Here is a 13,725-nt window from a genome sequence, read left to right on the forward strand (position 1 = left end):
CCTTGCCTCATGGTCTCCCCTCCTCTGCGCACCTGACAGTTTGCCTGCCCTTCCACTGCCTGTCTCCAGACTTTCCAAGGAGAAAAGGCAAAGCACTAAAGCGGGCCGGGCAACGGGTCAAGTTCCGCTTTCGGCGACTAGCAGGGAGGTAGCGTGGCCGAGCGGTCTAAGGCGCTGGATTAAGGCTCCAGTCTCTTCGGAGGCGTGGGTTCAAATCCCACCGCTGCCACTTTTCCTGGCCTTGCATTTTAAAGAAGAACGTAACGTTGACCTCTTCCTTCATTAGTGCCACCTCTGTCGCAATGAGCAAGCGGATGGTATGCCACACCCTGCAGGAAAAAGGTTTCGCTTCTGACGTCTTGCTTTTCTGGACATCCAGTCTCAAGTTTCCCATCTGGAACGGCGCTCCCTGCTGCTTTGTGAAGGCTTGCTGCAAGAGCCTTCGAAACCCAGGAGCTCTTGCGTTGAGCTGTGACGCGTCCTGGGAAGACCTCCCGTTGCAGCGGAATGAGCCCCACTTCCAGGGCGTGCTGGTAGCAAATTTCCCACAGCCCACAGGGAGCAAACGATCCCAGGTGTGATGTATCACCAGGAGAGGCTGAGATGAGAGTAGGGGTTCACGCGTGTGCCCGGACCGAGGTTAATGATGGGATTAGAGCTAGGGTTAGATGCAGGGAAAGAGTGAGAGTTATAATTAGGGATAAAGCTAACAGGTGATCATTACTCGTCATGTAACATGATACAAAGGGTCAGAAGAGGAACTGATTCAGGGTTACAATTTGGACTTCGCAGACAACAGGAGCACTAAATGGTGCTGAGGGGGACTCAATAAAGTGGACCGGCCGCCTAATGTAAGCAATTGTGCACAAATATTGTACGATGACTAGCGTTGCCGGTGCTTTTTTCTTAAAGAGTCAGTTCTTGGCACCCATTCCCTACTTGACTCAGCCTAATCTTCAAGAATATTTGTCAAGAACTAAAAAAAATCCAGAAACGGTTTAACCTCCCCGTTGGGGAATTGAACCCCGGTCTCCCGCGTGACAGGCGGGGATACTGACCACTATACTAACGAGGAGACGTGAGGGCATGAAATGAACAGCTGCTGATGTCTGCACAGCATCCAGCGACCACCTAGCTGGCCTAGGGGGGTCTCATTTTCCCCCGTCAAACGGCTTGCCCGATCTAAGGCTAATTTCTTTCTTTTTATCGGCACCAGGCTTAAAACTCAGTTTAAGGCGATAGTTCCGGGCTATGTTTGACTCCAGAGTTGAATCTGTCATCCCGCATTTCCTCAGCAAATCAAGCTACCCATCTCAAGTCTCATGAGCTGAGGACGGCAAAGTCCCTGTGGGCTTAGGACAGTCAAAGAAACCCCTGGGCTGCATGCTAAGCCCCTTTTCGGCTTCACTTTCCGAATCCTGCCCTAGCTTGCGATTAGTTTTTTTCTCACTTCTTGCCCCCATCTCCCACCTTGCCTCATGGTCTCCCCTCCTCTGCGCACCTGACAGTTTGCCTGCCCTTCCACTGCCTGTCTCCAGACTTTCCAAGGAGAAAAGGCAAAGCACTAAAGCGGGCCGGGCAACGGGTCAAGTTCCGCTTTCGGCGACTAGCAGGGAGGTAGCGTGGCCGAGCGGTCTAAGGCGCTGGATTAAGGCTCCAGTCTCTTCGGAGGCGTGGGTTCAAATCCCACCGCTGCCACTTTTCCTGGCCTTGCATTTTAAAGAAGAACGTAACGTTGACCTCTTCCTTCATTAGTGCCACCTCTGTCGCAATGAGCAAGCGGATGGTATGCCACACCCTGCAGGAAAAAGGTTTCGCTTCTGACGTCTTGCTTTTCTGGACATCCAGTCTCAAGTTTCCCATCTGGAACGGCGCTCCCTGCTGCTTTGTGAAGGCTTGCTGCAAGAGCCTTCGAAACCCAGGAGCTCTTGCGTTGAGCTGTGACGCGTCCTGGGAAGACCTCCCGTTGCAGCGGAATGAGCCCCACTTCCAGGGCGTGCTGGTAGCAAATTTCCCACAGCCCACAGGGAGCAAACGATCCCAGGTGTGATGTATCACCAGGAGAGGCTGAGATGAGAGTAGGGGTTCACGCGTGTGCCCGGACCGAGGTTAATGATGGGATTAGAGCTAGGGTTAGATGCAGGGAAAGAGTGAGAGTTATAATTAGGGATAAAGCTAACAGGTGATCATTACTCGTCATGTAACATGATACAAAGGGTCAGAAGAGGAACTGATTCAGGGTTACAATTTGGACTTCGCAGACAACAGGAGCACTAAATGGTGCTGAGGGGGACTCAATAAAGTGGACCGGCCGCCTAATGTAAGCAATTGTGCACAAATATTGTACGATGACTAGCGTTGCCGGTGCTTTTTTCTTAAAGAGTCAGTTCTTGGCACCCATTCCCTACTTGACTCAGCCTAATCTTCAAGAATATTTGTCAAGAACTAAAAAAAATCCAGAAACGGTTTAACCTCCCCGTCGGGGAATTGAACCCCGGTCTCCCGCGTGACAGGCGGGGATACTGACCACTATACTAACGAGGAGACGTGAGGGCATGAAATGAACAGCTGCTGATGTCTGCACAGCATCCAGCGACCACCTAGCTGGCCTAGGGGGGTCTCATTTTCCCCCGTCAAACGGCTTGCCCGATCTAAGGCTAATTTCTTTCTTTTTATCGGCACCAGGCTTAAAACTCAGTTTAAGGCGATAGTTCCGGGCTATGTTTGACTCCAGAGTTGAATCTGTCATCCCGCATTTCCTCAGCAAATCAAGCTACCCATCTCAAGTCTCATGAGCTGAGGACGGCAAAGTCCCTGTGGGCTTAGGACAGTCAAAGAAACCCCTGGGCTGCATGCTAAGCCCCTTTTCGGCTTCACTTTCCGAATCCTGCCCTAGCTTGCGATTAGTTTTTTTCTCACTTCTTGCCCCCATCTCCCACCTTGCCTCATGGTCTCCCCTCCTCTGCGCACCTGACAGTTTGCCTGCCCTTCCACTGCCTGTCTCCAGACTTTCCAAGGAGAAAAGGCAAAGCACTAAAGCGGGCCGGGCAACGGGTCAAGTTCCGCTTTCGGCGACTAGCAGGGAGGTAGCGTGGCCGAGCGGTCTAAGGCGCTGGATTAAGGCTCCAGTCTCTTCGGAGGCGTGGGTTCAAATCCCACCGCTGCCACTTTTCCTGGCCTTGCATTTTAAAGAAGAACGTAACGTTGACCTCTTCCTTCATTAGTGCCACCTCTGTCGCAATGAGCAAGCGGATGGTATGCCACACCCTGCAGGAAAAAGGTTTCGCTTCTGACGTCTTGCTTTTCTGGACATCCAGTCTCAAGTTTCCCATCTGGAACGGCGCTCCCTGCTGCTTTGTGAAGGCTTGCTGCAAGAGCCTTCGAAACCCAGGAGCTCTTGCGTTGAGCTGTGACGCGTCCTGGGAAGACCTCCCGTTGCAGCGGAATGAGCCCCACTTCCAGGGCGTGCTGGTAGCAAATTTCCCACAGCCCACAGGGAGCAAACGATCCCAGGTGTGATGTATCACCAGGAGAGGCTGAGATGAGAGTAGGGGTTCACGCGTGTGCCCGGACCGAGGTTAATGATGGGATTAGAGCTAGGGTTAGATGCAGGGAAAGAGTGAGAGTTATAATTAGGGATAAAGCTAACAGGTGATCATTACTCGTCATGTAACATGATACAAAGGGTCAGAAGAGGAACTGATTCAGGGTTACAATTTGGACTTCGCAGACAACAGGAGCACTAAATGGTGCTGAGGGGGACTCAATAAAGTGGACCGGCCGCCTAATGTAAGCAATTGTGCACAAATATTGTACGATGACTAGCGTTGCCGGTGCTTTTTTCTTAAAGAGTCAGTTCTTGGCACCCATTCCCTACTTGACTCAGCCTAATCTTCAAGAATATTTGTCAAGAACTAAAAAAAATCCAGAAACGGTTTAACCTCCCCGTCGGGGAATTGAACCCCGGTCTCCCGCGTGACAGGCGGGGATACTGACCACTATACTAACGAGGAGACGTGAGGGCATGAAATGAACAGCTGCTGATGTCTGCACAGCATCCAGCGACCACCTAGCTGGCCTAGGGGGGTCTCATTTTCCCCCGTCAAACGGCTTGCCCGATCTAAGGCTAATTTCTTTCTTTTTATCGGCACCAGGCTTAAAACTCAGTTTAAGGCGATAGTTCCGGGCTATGTTTGACTCCAGAGTTGAATCTGTCATCCCGCATTTCCTCAGCAAATCAAGCTACCCATCTCAAGTCTCATGAGCTGAGGACGGCAAAGTCCCTGTGGGCTTAGGACAGTCAAAGAAACCCCTGGGCTGCATGCTAAGCCCCTTTTCGGCTTCACTTTCCGAATCCTGCCCTAGCTTGCGATTAGTTTTTTTCTCACTTCTTGCCCCCATCTCCCACCTTGCCTCATGGTCTCCCCTCCTCTGCGCACCTGACAGTTTGCCTGCCCTTCCACTGCCTGTCTCCAGACTTTCCAAGGAGAAAAGGCAAAGCACTAAAGCGGGCCGGGCAACGGGTCAAGTTCCGCTTTCGGCGACTAGCAGGGAGGTAGCGTGGCCGAGCGGTCTAAGGCGCTGGATTAAGGCTCCAGTCTCTTCGGAGGCGTGGGTTCAAATCCCACCGCTGCCACTTTTCCTGGCCTTGCATTTTAAAGAAGAACGTAACGTTGACCTCTTCCTTCATTAGTGCCACCTCTGTCGCAATGAGCAAGCGGATGGTATGCCACACCCTGCAGGAAAAAGGTTTCGCTTCTGACGTCTTGCTTTTCTGGACATCCAGTCTCAAGTTTCCCATCTGGAACGGCGCTCCCTGCTGCTTTGTGAAGGCTTGCTGCAAGAGCCTTCGAAACCCAGGAGCTCTTGCGTTGAGCTGTGACGCGTCCTGGGAAGACCTCCCGTTGCAGCGGAATGAGCCCCACTTCCAGGGCGTGCTGGTAGCAAATTTCCCACAGCCCACAGGGAGCAAACGATCCCAGGTGTGATGTATCACCAGGAGAGGCTGAGATGAGAGTAGGGGTTCACGCGTGTGCCCGGACCGAGGTTAATGATGGGATTAGAGCTAGGGTTAGATGCAGGGAAAGAGTGAGAGTTATAATTAGGGATAAAGCTAACAGGTGATCATTACTCGTCATGTAACATGATACAAAGGGTCAGAAGAGGAACTGATTCAGGGTTACAATTTGGACTTCGCAGACAACAGGAGCACTAAATGGTGCTGAGGGGGACTCAATAAAGTGGACCGGCCGCCTAATGTAAGCAATTGTGCACAAATATTGTACGATGACTAGCGTTGCCGGTGCTTTTTTCTTAAAGAGTCAGTTCTTGGCACCCATTCCCTACTTGACTCAGCCTAATCTTCAAGAATATTTGTCAAGAACTAAAAAAAATCCAGAAACGGTTTAACCTCCCCGTCGGGGAATTGAACCCCGGTCTCCCGCGTGACAGGCGGGGATACTGACCACTATACTAACGAGGAGACGTGAGGGCATGAAATGAACAGCTGCTGATGTCTGCACAGCATCCAGCGACCACCTAGCTGGCCTAGGGGGGTCTCATTTTCCCCCGTCAAACGGCTTGCCCGATCTAAGGCTAATTTCTTTCTTTTTATCGGCACCAGGCTTAAAACTCAGTTTAAGGCGATAGTTCCGGGCTATGTTTGACTCCAGAGTTGAATCTGTCATCCCGCATTTCCTCAGCAAATCAAGCTACCCATCTCAAGTCTCATGAGCTGAGGACGGCAAAGTCCCTGTGGGCTTAGGACAGTCAAAGAAACCCCTGGGCTGCATGCTAAGCCCCTTTTCGGCTTCACTTTCCGAATCCTGCCCTAGCTTGCGATTAGTTTTTTTCTCACTTCTTGCCCCCATCTCCCACCTTGCCTCATGGCCTCCCCTCCTCTGCGCACCTGACAGTTTGCCTGCCCTTCCACTGCCTGTCTCCAGACTTTCCAAGGAGAAAAGGCAAAGCACTAAAGCGGGCCGGGCAACGGGTCAAGTTCCGCTTTCGGCGACTAGCAGGGAGGTAGCGTGGCCGAGCGGTCTAAGGCGCTGGATTAAGGCTCCAGTCTCTTCGGAGGCGTGGGTTCAAATCCCACCGCTGACACTTTTCCTGGCCTTGCATTTTAAAGAAGAACGTAACGTTGACCTCTTCCTTCATTAGTGCCACCTCTGTCGCAATGAGCAAGCGGATGGTATGCCACACCCTGCAGGAAAAAGGTTTCGCTTCTGACGTCTTGCTTTTCTGGACATCCAGTCTCAAGTTTCCCATCTGGAACGGCGCTCCCTGCTGCTTTGTGAAGGCTTGCTGCAAGAGCCTTCGAAACCCAGGAGCTCTTGCGTTGAGCTGTGACGCGTCCTGGGAAGACCTCCCGTTGCAGCGGAATGAGCCCCACTTCCAGGGCGTGCTGGTAGCAAATTTCCCACAGCCCACAGGGAGCAAACGATCCCAGGTGTGATGTATCACCAGGAGAGGCTGAGATGAGAGTAGGGGTTCACGCGTGTGCCCGGACCGAGGTTAATGATGGGATTAGAGCTAGGGTTAGATGCAGGGAAAGAGTGAGAGTTATAATTAGGGATAAAGCTAACAGGTGATCATTACTCGTCATGTAACATGATACAAAGGGTCAGAAGAGGAACTGATTCAGGGTTACAATTTGGACTTCGCAGACAACAGGAGCACTAAATGGTGCTGAGGGGGACTCAATAAAGTGGACCGGCCGCCTAATGTAAGCAATTGTGCACAAATATTGTACGATGACTAGCGTTGCCGGTGCTTTTTTCTTAAAGAGTCAGTTCTTGGCACCCATTCCCTACTTGACTCAGCCTAATCTTCAAGAATATTTGTCAAGAACTAAAAAAAATCCAGAAACGGTTTAACCTCCCCGGTCTCCCGCGTGACAGGCGGGGATACTGACCACTATACTAACGAGGAGACGTGAGGGCATGAAATGAACAGCTGCTGATGTCTGCACAGCATCCAGCGACCACCTAGCTGGCCTAGGGGGGTCTCATTTTCCCCCGTCAAACGGCTTGCCCGATCTAAGGCTAATTTCTTTCTTTTTATCGGCACCAGGCTTAAAACTCAGTTTAAGGCGATAGTTCCGGGCTATGTTTGACTCCAGAGTTGAATCTGTCATCCCGCATTTCCTCAGCAAATCAAGCTACCCATCTCAAGTCTCATGAGCTGAGGACGGCAAAGTCCCTGTGGGCTTAGGACAGTCAAAGAAACCCCTGGGCTGCATGCTAAGCCCCTTTTCGGCTTCACTTTCCGAATCCTGCCCTAGCTTGCGATTAGTTTTTTTCTCACTTCTTGCCCCCATCTCCCACCTTGCCTCATGGTCTCCCCTCCTCTGCGCACCTGACAGTTTGCCTGCCCTTCCACTGCCTGTCTCCAGACTTTCCAAGGAGAAAAGGCAAAGCACTAAAGCGGGCCGGGCAACGGGTCAAGTTCCGCTTTCGGCGACTAGCAGGGAGGTAGCGTGGCCGAGCGGTCTAAGGCGCTGGATTAAGGCTCCAGTCTCTTCGGAGGCGTGGGTTCAAATCCCACCGCTGCCACTTTTCCTGGCCTTGCATTTTAAAGAAGAACGTAACGTTGACCTCTTCCTTCATTAGTGCCACCTCTGTCGCAATGAGCAAGCGGATGGTATGCCACACCCTGCAGGAAAAAGGTTTCGCTTCTGACGTCTTGCTTTTCTGGACATCCAGTCTCAAGTTTCCCATCTGGAACGGCGCTCCCTGCTGCTTTGTGAAGGCTTGCTGCAAGAGCCTTCGAAACCCAGGAGCTCTTGCGTTGAGCTGTGACGCGTCCTGGGAAGACCTCCCGTTGCAGCGGAATGAGCCCCACTTCCAGGGCGTGCTGGTAGCAAATTTCCCACAGCCCACAGGGAGCAAACGATCCCAGGTGTGATGTATCACCAGGAGAGGCTGAGATGAGAGTAGGGGTTCACGCGTGTGCCCGGACCGAGGTTAATGATGGGATTAGAGCTAGGGTTAGATGCAGGGAAAGAGTGAGAGTTATAATTAGGGATAAAGCTAACAGGTGATCATTACTCGTCATGTAACATGATACAAAGGGTCAGAAGAGGAACTGATTCAGGGTTACAATTTGGACTTCGCAGACAACAGGAGCACTAAATGGTGCTGAGGGGGACTCAATAAAGTGGACCGGCCGCCTAATGTAAGCAATTGTGCACAAATATTGTACGATGACTAGCGTTGCCGGTGCTTTTTTCTTAAAGAGTCAGTTCTTGGCACCCATTCCCTACTTGACTCAGCCTAATCTTCAAGAATATTTGTCAAGAACTAAAAAAAATCCAGAAACAGTTTAACCTCCCCGTCGGGGAATTGAACCCCGGTGTCCCGCGTGACAGGCGGGGATACTGACCACTATACTAACGAGGAGACGTGAGGGCATGAAATGAACAGCTGCTGATGTCTGCACAGCATCCAGCGACCACCTAGCTGGCCTAGGGGGGTCTCATTTTCCCCCGTCAAACGGCTTGCCCGATCTAAGGCTAATTTCTTTCTTTTTATCGGCACCAGGCTTAAAACTCAGTTTAAGGCGATAGTTCCGGGCTATGTTTGACTCCAGAGTTGAATCTGTCATCCCGCATTTCCTCAGCAAATCAAGCTACCCATCTCAAGTCTCATGAGCTGAGGACGGCAAAGTCCCTGTGGGCTTAGGACAGTCAAAGAAACCCCTGGGCTGCATGCTAAGCCCCTTTTCGGCTTCACTTTCCGAATCCTGCCCTAGCTTGCGATTAGTTTTTTTCTCACTTCTTGCCCCCATCTCCCACCTTGCCTCATGGTCTCCCCTCCTCTGCGCACCTGACAGTTTGCCTGCCCTTCCACTGCCTGTCTCCAGACTTTCCAAGGAGAAAAGGCAAAGCACTAAAGCGGGCCGGGCAACGGGTCAAGTTCCGCTTTCGGCGACTAGCAGGGAGGTAGCGTGGCCGAGCGGTCTAAGGCGCTGGATTAAGGCTCCAGTCTCTTCGGAGGCGTGGGTTCAAATCCCACCGCTGCCACTTTTCCTGGCCTTGCATTTTAAAGAAGAACGTAACGTTGACCTCTTCCTTCATTAGTGCCACCTCTGTCGCAATGAGCAAGCGGATGGTATGCCACACCCTGCAGGAAAAAGGTTTCGCTTCTGACGTCTTGCTTTTCTGGACATCCAGTCTCAAGTTTCCCATCTGGAACGGCGCTCCCTGCTGCTTTGTGAAGGCTTGCTGCAAGAGCCTTCGAAACCCAGGAGCTCTTGCGTTGAGCTGTGACGCGTCCTGGGAAGACCTCCCGTTGCAGCGGAATGAGCCCCACTTCCAGGGCGTGCTGGTAGCAAATTTCCCACAGCCCACAGGGAGCAAACGATCCCAGGTGTGATGTATCACCAGGAGAGGCTGAGATGAGAGTAGGGGTTCACGCGTGTGCCCGGACCGAGGTTAATGATGGGATTAGAGCTAGGGTTAGATGCAGGGAAAGAGTGAGAGTTATAATTAGGGATAAAGCTAACAGGTGATCATTACTCGTCATGTAACATGATACAAAGGGTCAGAAGAGGAACTGATTCAGGGTTACAATTTGGACTTCGCAGACAACAGGAGCACTAAATGGTGCTGAGGGGGACTCAATAAAGTGGACCGGCCGCCTAATGTAAGCAATTGTGCACAAATATTGTACGATGACTAGCGTTGCCGGTGCTTTTTTCTTAAAGAGTCAGTTCTTGGCACCCATTCCCTACTTGACTCAGCCTAATCTTCAAGAATATTTGTCAAGAACTAAAAAAAATCCAGAAACGGTTTAACCTCCCCGGTCTCCCGCGTGACAGGCGGGGATACTGACCACTATACTAACGAGGAGACGTGAGGGCATGAAATGAACAGCTGCTGATGTCTGCACAGCATCCAGCGACCACCTAGCTGGCCTAGGGGGGTCTCATTTTCCCCCGTCAAACGGCTTGCCCGATCTAAGGCTAATTTCTTTCTTTTTATCGGCACCAGGCTTAAAACTCAGTTTAAGGCGATAGTTCCGGGCTATGTTTGACTCCAGAGTTGAATCTGTCATCCCGCATTTCCTCAGCAAATCAAGCTACCCATCTCAAGTCTCATGAGCTGAGGACGGCAAAGTCCCTGTGGGCTTAGGACAGTCAAAGAAACCCCTGGGCTGCATGCTAAGCCCCTTTTCGGCTTCACTTTCCGAATCCTGCCCTAGCTTGCGATTAGTTTTTTTCTCACTTCTTGCCCCCATCTCCCACCTTGCCTCATGGTCTCCCCTCCTCTGCGCACCTGACAGTTTGCCTGCCCTTCCACTGCCTGTCTCCAGACTTTCCAAGGAGAAAAGGCAAAGCACTAAAGCGGGCCGGGCAACGGGTCAAGTTCCGCTTTCGGCGACTAGCAGGGAGGTAGCGTGGCCGAGCGGTCTAAGGCGCTGGATTAAGGCTCCAGTCTCTTCGGAGGCGTGGGTTCAAATCCCACCGCTGCCACTTTTCCTGGCCTTGCATTTTAAAGAAGAACGTAACGTTGACCTCTTCCTTCATTAGTGCCACCTCTGTCGCAATGAGCAAGCGGATGGTATGCCACACCCTGCAGGAAAAAGGTTTCGCTTCTGACGTCTTGCTTTTCTGGACATCCAGTCTCAAGTTTCCCATCTGGAACGGCGCTCCCTGCTGCTTTGTGAAGGCTTGCTGCAAGAGCCTTCGAAACCCAGGAGCTCTTGCGTTGAGCTGTGACGCGTCCTGGGAAGACCTCCCGTTGCAGCGGAATGAGCCCCACTTCCAGGGCGTGCTGGTAGCAAATTTCCCACAGCCCACAGGGAGCAAACGATCCCAGGTGTGATGTATCACCAGGAGAGGCTGAGATGAGAGTAGGGGTTCACGCGTGTGCCCGGACCGAGGTTAATGATGGGATTAGAGCTAGGGTTAGATGCAGGGAAAGAGTGAGAGTTATAATTAGGGATAAAGCTAACAGGTGATCATTACTCGTCATGTAACATGATACAAAGGGTCAGAAGAGGAACTGATTCAGGGTTACAATTTGGACTTCGCAGACAACAGGAGCACTAAATGGTGCTGAGGGGGACTCAATAAAGTGGACCGGCCGCCTAATGTAAGCAATTGTGCACAAATATTGTACGATGACTAGCGTTGCCGGTGCTTTTTTCTTAAAGAGTCAGTTCTTGGCACCCATTCCCTACTTGACTCAGCCTAATCTTCAAGAATATTTGTCAAGAACTAAAAAAAATCCAGAAACGGTTTAACCTCCCCGTCGGGGAATTGAACCCCGGTCTCCCGCGTGACAGGCGGGGATACTGACCACTATACTAACGAGGAGACGTGAGGGCATGAAATGAACAGCTGCTGATGTCTGCACAGCATCCAGCGACCACCTAGCTGGCCTAGGGGGGTCTCATTTTCCCCCGTCAAACGGCTTGCCCGATCTAAGGCTAATTTCTTTCTTTTTATCGGCACCAGGCTTAAAACTCAGTTTAAGGCGATAGTTCCGGGCTATGTTTGACTCCAGAGTTGAATCTGTCATCCCGCATTTCCTCAGCAAATCAAGCTACCCATCTCAAGTCTCATGAGCTGAGGACGGCAAAGTCCCTGTGGGCTTAGGACAGTCAAAGAAACCCCTGGGCTGCATGCTAAGCCCCTTTTCGGCTTCACTTTCCGAATCCTGCCCTAGCTTGCGATTAGTTTTTTTCTCACTTCTTGCCCCCATCTCCCACCTTGCCTCATGGTCTCCCCTCCTCTGCGCACCTGACAGTTTGCCTGCCCTTCCACTGCCTGTCTCCAGACTTTCCAAGGAGAAAAGGCAAAGCACTAAAGCGGGCCGGGCAACGGGTCAAGTTCCGCTTTCGGCGACTAGCAGGGAGGTAGCGTGGCCGAGCGGTCTAAGGCGCTGGATTAAGGCTCCAGTCTCTTCGGAGGCGTGGGTTCAAATCCCACCGCTGCCACTTTTCCTGGCCTTGCATTTTAAAGAAGAACGTAACGTTGACCTCTTCCTTCATTAGTGCCACCTCTGTCGCAATGAGCAAGCGGATGGTATGCCACACCCTGCAGGAAAAAGGTTTCGCTTCTGACGTCTTGCTTTTCTGGACATCCAGTCTCAAGTTTCCCATCTGGAACGGCGCTCCCTGCTGCTTTGTGAAGGCTTGCTGCAAGAGCCTTCGAAACCCAGGAGCTCTTGCGTTGAGCTGTGACGCGTCCTGGGAAGACCTCCCGTTGCAGCGGAATGAGCCCCACTTCCAGGGCGTGCTGGTAGCAAATTTCCCACAGCCCACAGGGAGCAAACGATCCCAGGTGTGATGTATCACCAGGAGAGGCTGAGATGAGAGTAGGGGTTCACGCGTGTGCCCGGACCGAGGTTAATGATGGGATTAGAGCTAGGGTTAGATGCAGGGAAAGAGTGAGAGTTATAATTAGGGATAAAGCTAACAGGTGATCATTACTCGTCATGTAACATGATACAAAGGGTCAGAAGAGGAACTGATTCAGGGTTACAATTTGGACTTCGCAGACAACAGGAGCACTAAATGGTGCTGAGGGGGACTCAATAAAGTGGACCGGCCGCCTAATGTAAGCAATTGTGCACAAATATTGTACGATGACTAGCGTTGCCGGTGCTTTTTTCTTAAAGAGTCAGTTCTTGGCACCCATTCCCTACTTGACTCAGCCTAATCTTCAAGAATATTTGTCAAGAACTAAAAAAAATCCAGAAACGGTTTAACCTCCCCGTCGGGGAATTGAACCCCGGTCTCCCGCGTGACAGGCGGGGATACTGACCACTATACTAACGAGGAGACGTGAGGGCATGAAATGAACAGCTGCTGATGTCTGCACAGCATCCAGCGACCACCTAGCTGGCCTAGGGGGGTCTCATTTTCCCCCGTCAAACGGCTTGCCCGATCTAAGGCTAATTTCTTTCTTTTTATCGGCACCAGGCTTAAAACTCAGTTTAAGGCGATAGTTCCGGGCTATGTTTGACTCCAGAGTTGAATCTGTCATCCCGCATTTCCTCAGCAAATCAAGCTACCCATCTCAAGTCTCATGAGCTGAGGACGGCAAAGTCCCTGTGGGCTTAGGACAGTCAAAGAAACCCCTGGGCTGCATGCTAAGCCCCTTTTCGGCTTCACTTTCCGAATCCTGCCCTAGCTTGCGATTAGTTTTTTTCTCACTTCTTGCCCCCATCTCCCACCTTGCCTCATGGTCTCCCCTCCTCTGCGCACCTGACAGTTTGCCTGCCCTTCCACTGCCTGTCTCCAGACTTTCCAAGGAGAAAAGGCAAAGCACTAAAGCGGGCCGGGCAACGGGTCAAGTTCCGCTTTCGGCGACTAGCAGGGAGGTAGCGTGGCCGAGCGGTCTAAGGCGCTGGATTAAGGCTCCAGTCTCTTCGGAGGCGTGGGTTCAAATCCCACCGCTGCCACTTTTCCTGGCCTTGCATTTTAAAGAAGAACGTAACGTTGACCTCTTCCTTCATTAGTGCCACCTCTGTCGCAATGAGCAAGCGGATGGTATGCCACACCCTGCAGGAAAAAGGTTTCGCTTCTGACGTCTTGCTTTTCTGGACATCCAGTCTCAAGTTTCCCATCTGGAACGGCGCTCCCTGCTGCTTTGTGAAGGCTTGCTGCAAGAGCCTTCGAAACCCAGGAGCTCTTGCGTTGAGCTGTGACGCGTCCTGGGAAGACCTCCCGTTGCAGCGGAATGAGCCCCACTTCCAGGGCGTGCTGGTAGCAA

At 51.8% G+C, this 13,725-nt stretch overlaps 14 non-coding genes across 14 annotated transcripts; 9 read left to right on the forward strand and 5 right to left on the reverse strand.

Moving 5' to 3' along the window:
* Positions 1-147: 147 nt before the first annotated feature.
* Positions 148-229, forward strand: TRNAL-AAG (transfer RNA leucine (anticodon AAG)). Its single transcript has one exon. It is a non-coding gene; the product is annotated as a tRNA-Leu (tRNA).
* A 1,387-nt stretch (positions 230-1,616) lies between these two features.
* On the forward strand, positions 1,617-1,698 carry TRNAL-AAG (transfer RNA leucine (anticodon AAG)). The gene has a single exon. It is a non-coding gene; the product is annotated as a tRNA-Leu (tRNA).
* A 774-nt stretch (positions 1,699-2,472) lies between these two features.
* On the reverse strand, positions 2,473-2,544 carry TRNAD-GUC (transfer RNA aspartic acid (anticodon GUC)). The gene has a single exon. It is a non-coding gene; the product is annotated as a tRNA-Asp (tRNA).
* A 541-nt stretch (positions 2,545-3,085) lies between these two features.
* On the forward strand, positions 3,086-3,167 carry TRNAL-AAG (transfer RNA leucine (anticodon AAG)). Its single transcript has one exon. It is a non-coding gene; the product is annotated as a tRNA-Leu (tRNA).
* Positions 3,168-3,941: 774 nt separating this feature from the next.
* On the reverse strand, positions 3,942-4,013 carry TRNAD-GUC (transfer RNA aspartic acid (anticodon GUC)). Its single transcript has one exon. It is a non-coding gene; the product is annotated as a tRNA-Asp (tRNA).
* Positions 4,014-4,554: 541 nt separating this feature from the next.
* TRNAL-AAG (transfer RNA leucine (anticodon AAG)) lies at positions 4,555-4,636 on the forward strand. Its single transcript has one exon. It is a non-coding gene; the product is annotated as a tRNA-Leu (tRNA).
* A 774-nt stretch (positions 4,637-5,410) lies between these two features.
* Positions 5,411-5,482, reverse strand: TRNAD-GUC (transfer RNA aspartic acid (anticodon GUC)). Its single transcript has one exon. It is a non-coding gene; the product is annotated as a tRNA-Asp (tRNA).
* A 1,992-nt stretch (positions 5,483-7,474) lies between these two features.
* TRNAL-AAG (transfer RNA leucine (anticodon AAG)) lies at positions 7,475-7,556 on the forward strand. Its single transcript has one exon. It is a non-coding gene; the product is annotated as a tRNA-Leu (tRNA).
* A 1,387-nt stretch (positions 7,557-8,943) lies between these two features.
* TRNAL-AAG (transfer RNA leucine (anticodon AAG)) lies at positions 8,944-9,025 on the forward strand. The gene has a single exon. It is a non-coding gene; the product is annotated as a tRNA-Leu (tRNA).
* Positions 9,026-10,394: 1,369 nt separating this feature from the next.
* TRNAL-AAG (transfer RNA leucine (anticodon AAG)) lies at positions 10,395-10,476 on the forward strand. Its single transcript has one exon. It is a non-coding gene; the product is annotated as a tRNA-Leu (tRNA).
* Positions 10,477-11,250: 774 nt separating this feature from the next.
* On the reverse strand, positions 11,251-11,322 carry TRNAD-GUC (transfer RNA aspartic acid (anticodon GUC)). The gene has a single exon. It is a non-coding gene; the product is annotated as a tRNA-Asp (tRNA).
* A 541-nt stretch (positions 11,323-11,863) lies between these two features.
* Positions 11,864-11,945, forward strand: TRNAL-AAG (transfer RNA leucine (anticodon AAG)). Its single transcript has one exon. It is a non-coding gene; the product is annotated as a tRNA-Leu (tRNA).
* A 774-nt stretch (positions 11,946-12,719) lies between these two features.
* On the reverse strand, positions 12,720-12,791 carry TRNAD-GUC (transfer RNA aspartic acid (anticodon GUC)). Its single transcript has one exon. It is a non-coding gene; the product is annotated as a tRNA-Asp (tRNA).
* Positions 12,792-13,332: 541 nt separating this feature from the next.
* TRNAL-AAG (transfer RNA leucine (anticodon AAG)) lies at positions 13,333-13,414 on the forward strand. The gene has a single exon. It is a non-coding gene; the product is annotated as a tRNA-Leu (tRNA).
* Positions 13,415-13,725: the final 311 nt, after the last annotated feature.

Source organism: Ambystoma mexicanum, unplaced genomic scaffold, assembly GCF_040938575.1.
Source record: "Ambystoma mexicanum isolate Mex_15411 unplaced genomic scaffold, UKY_AmexF1_1 Mex_scaf20, whole genome shotgun sequence".
Classification (NCBI taxonomy): domain Eukaryota; kingdom Metazoa; phylum Chordata; class Amphibia; order Caudata; family Ambystomatidae; genus Ambystoma; species Ambystoma mexicanum.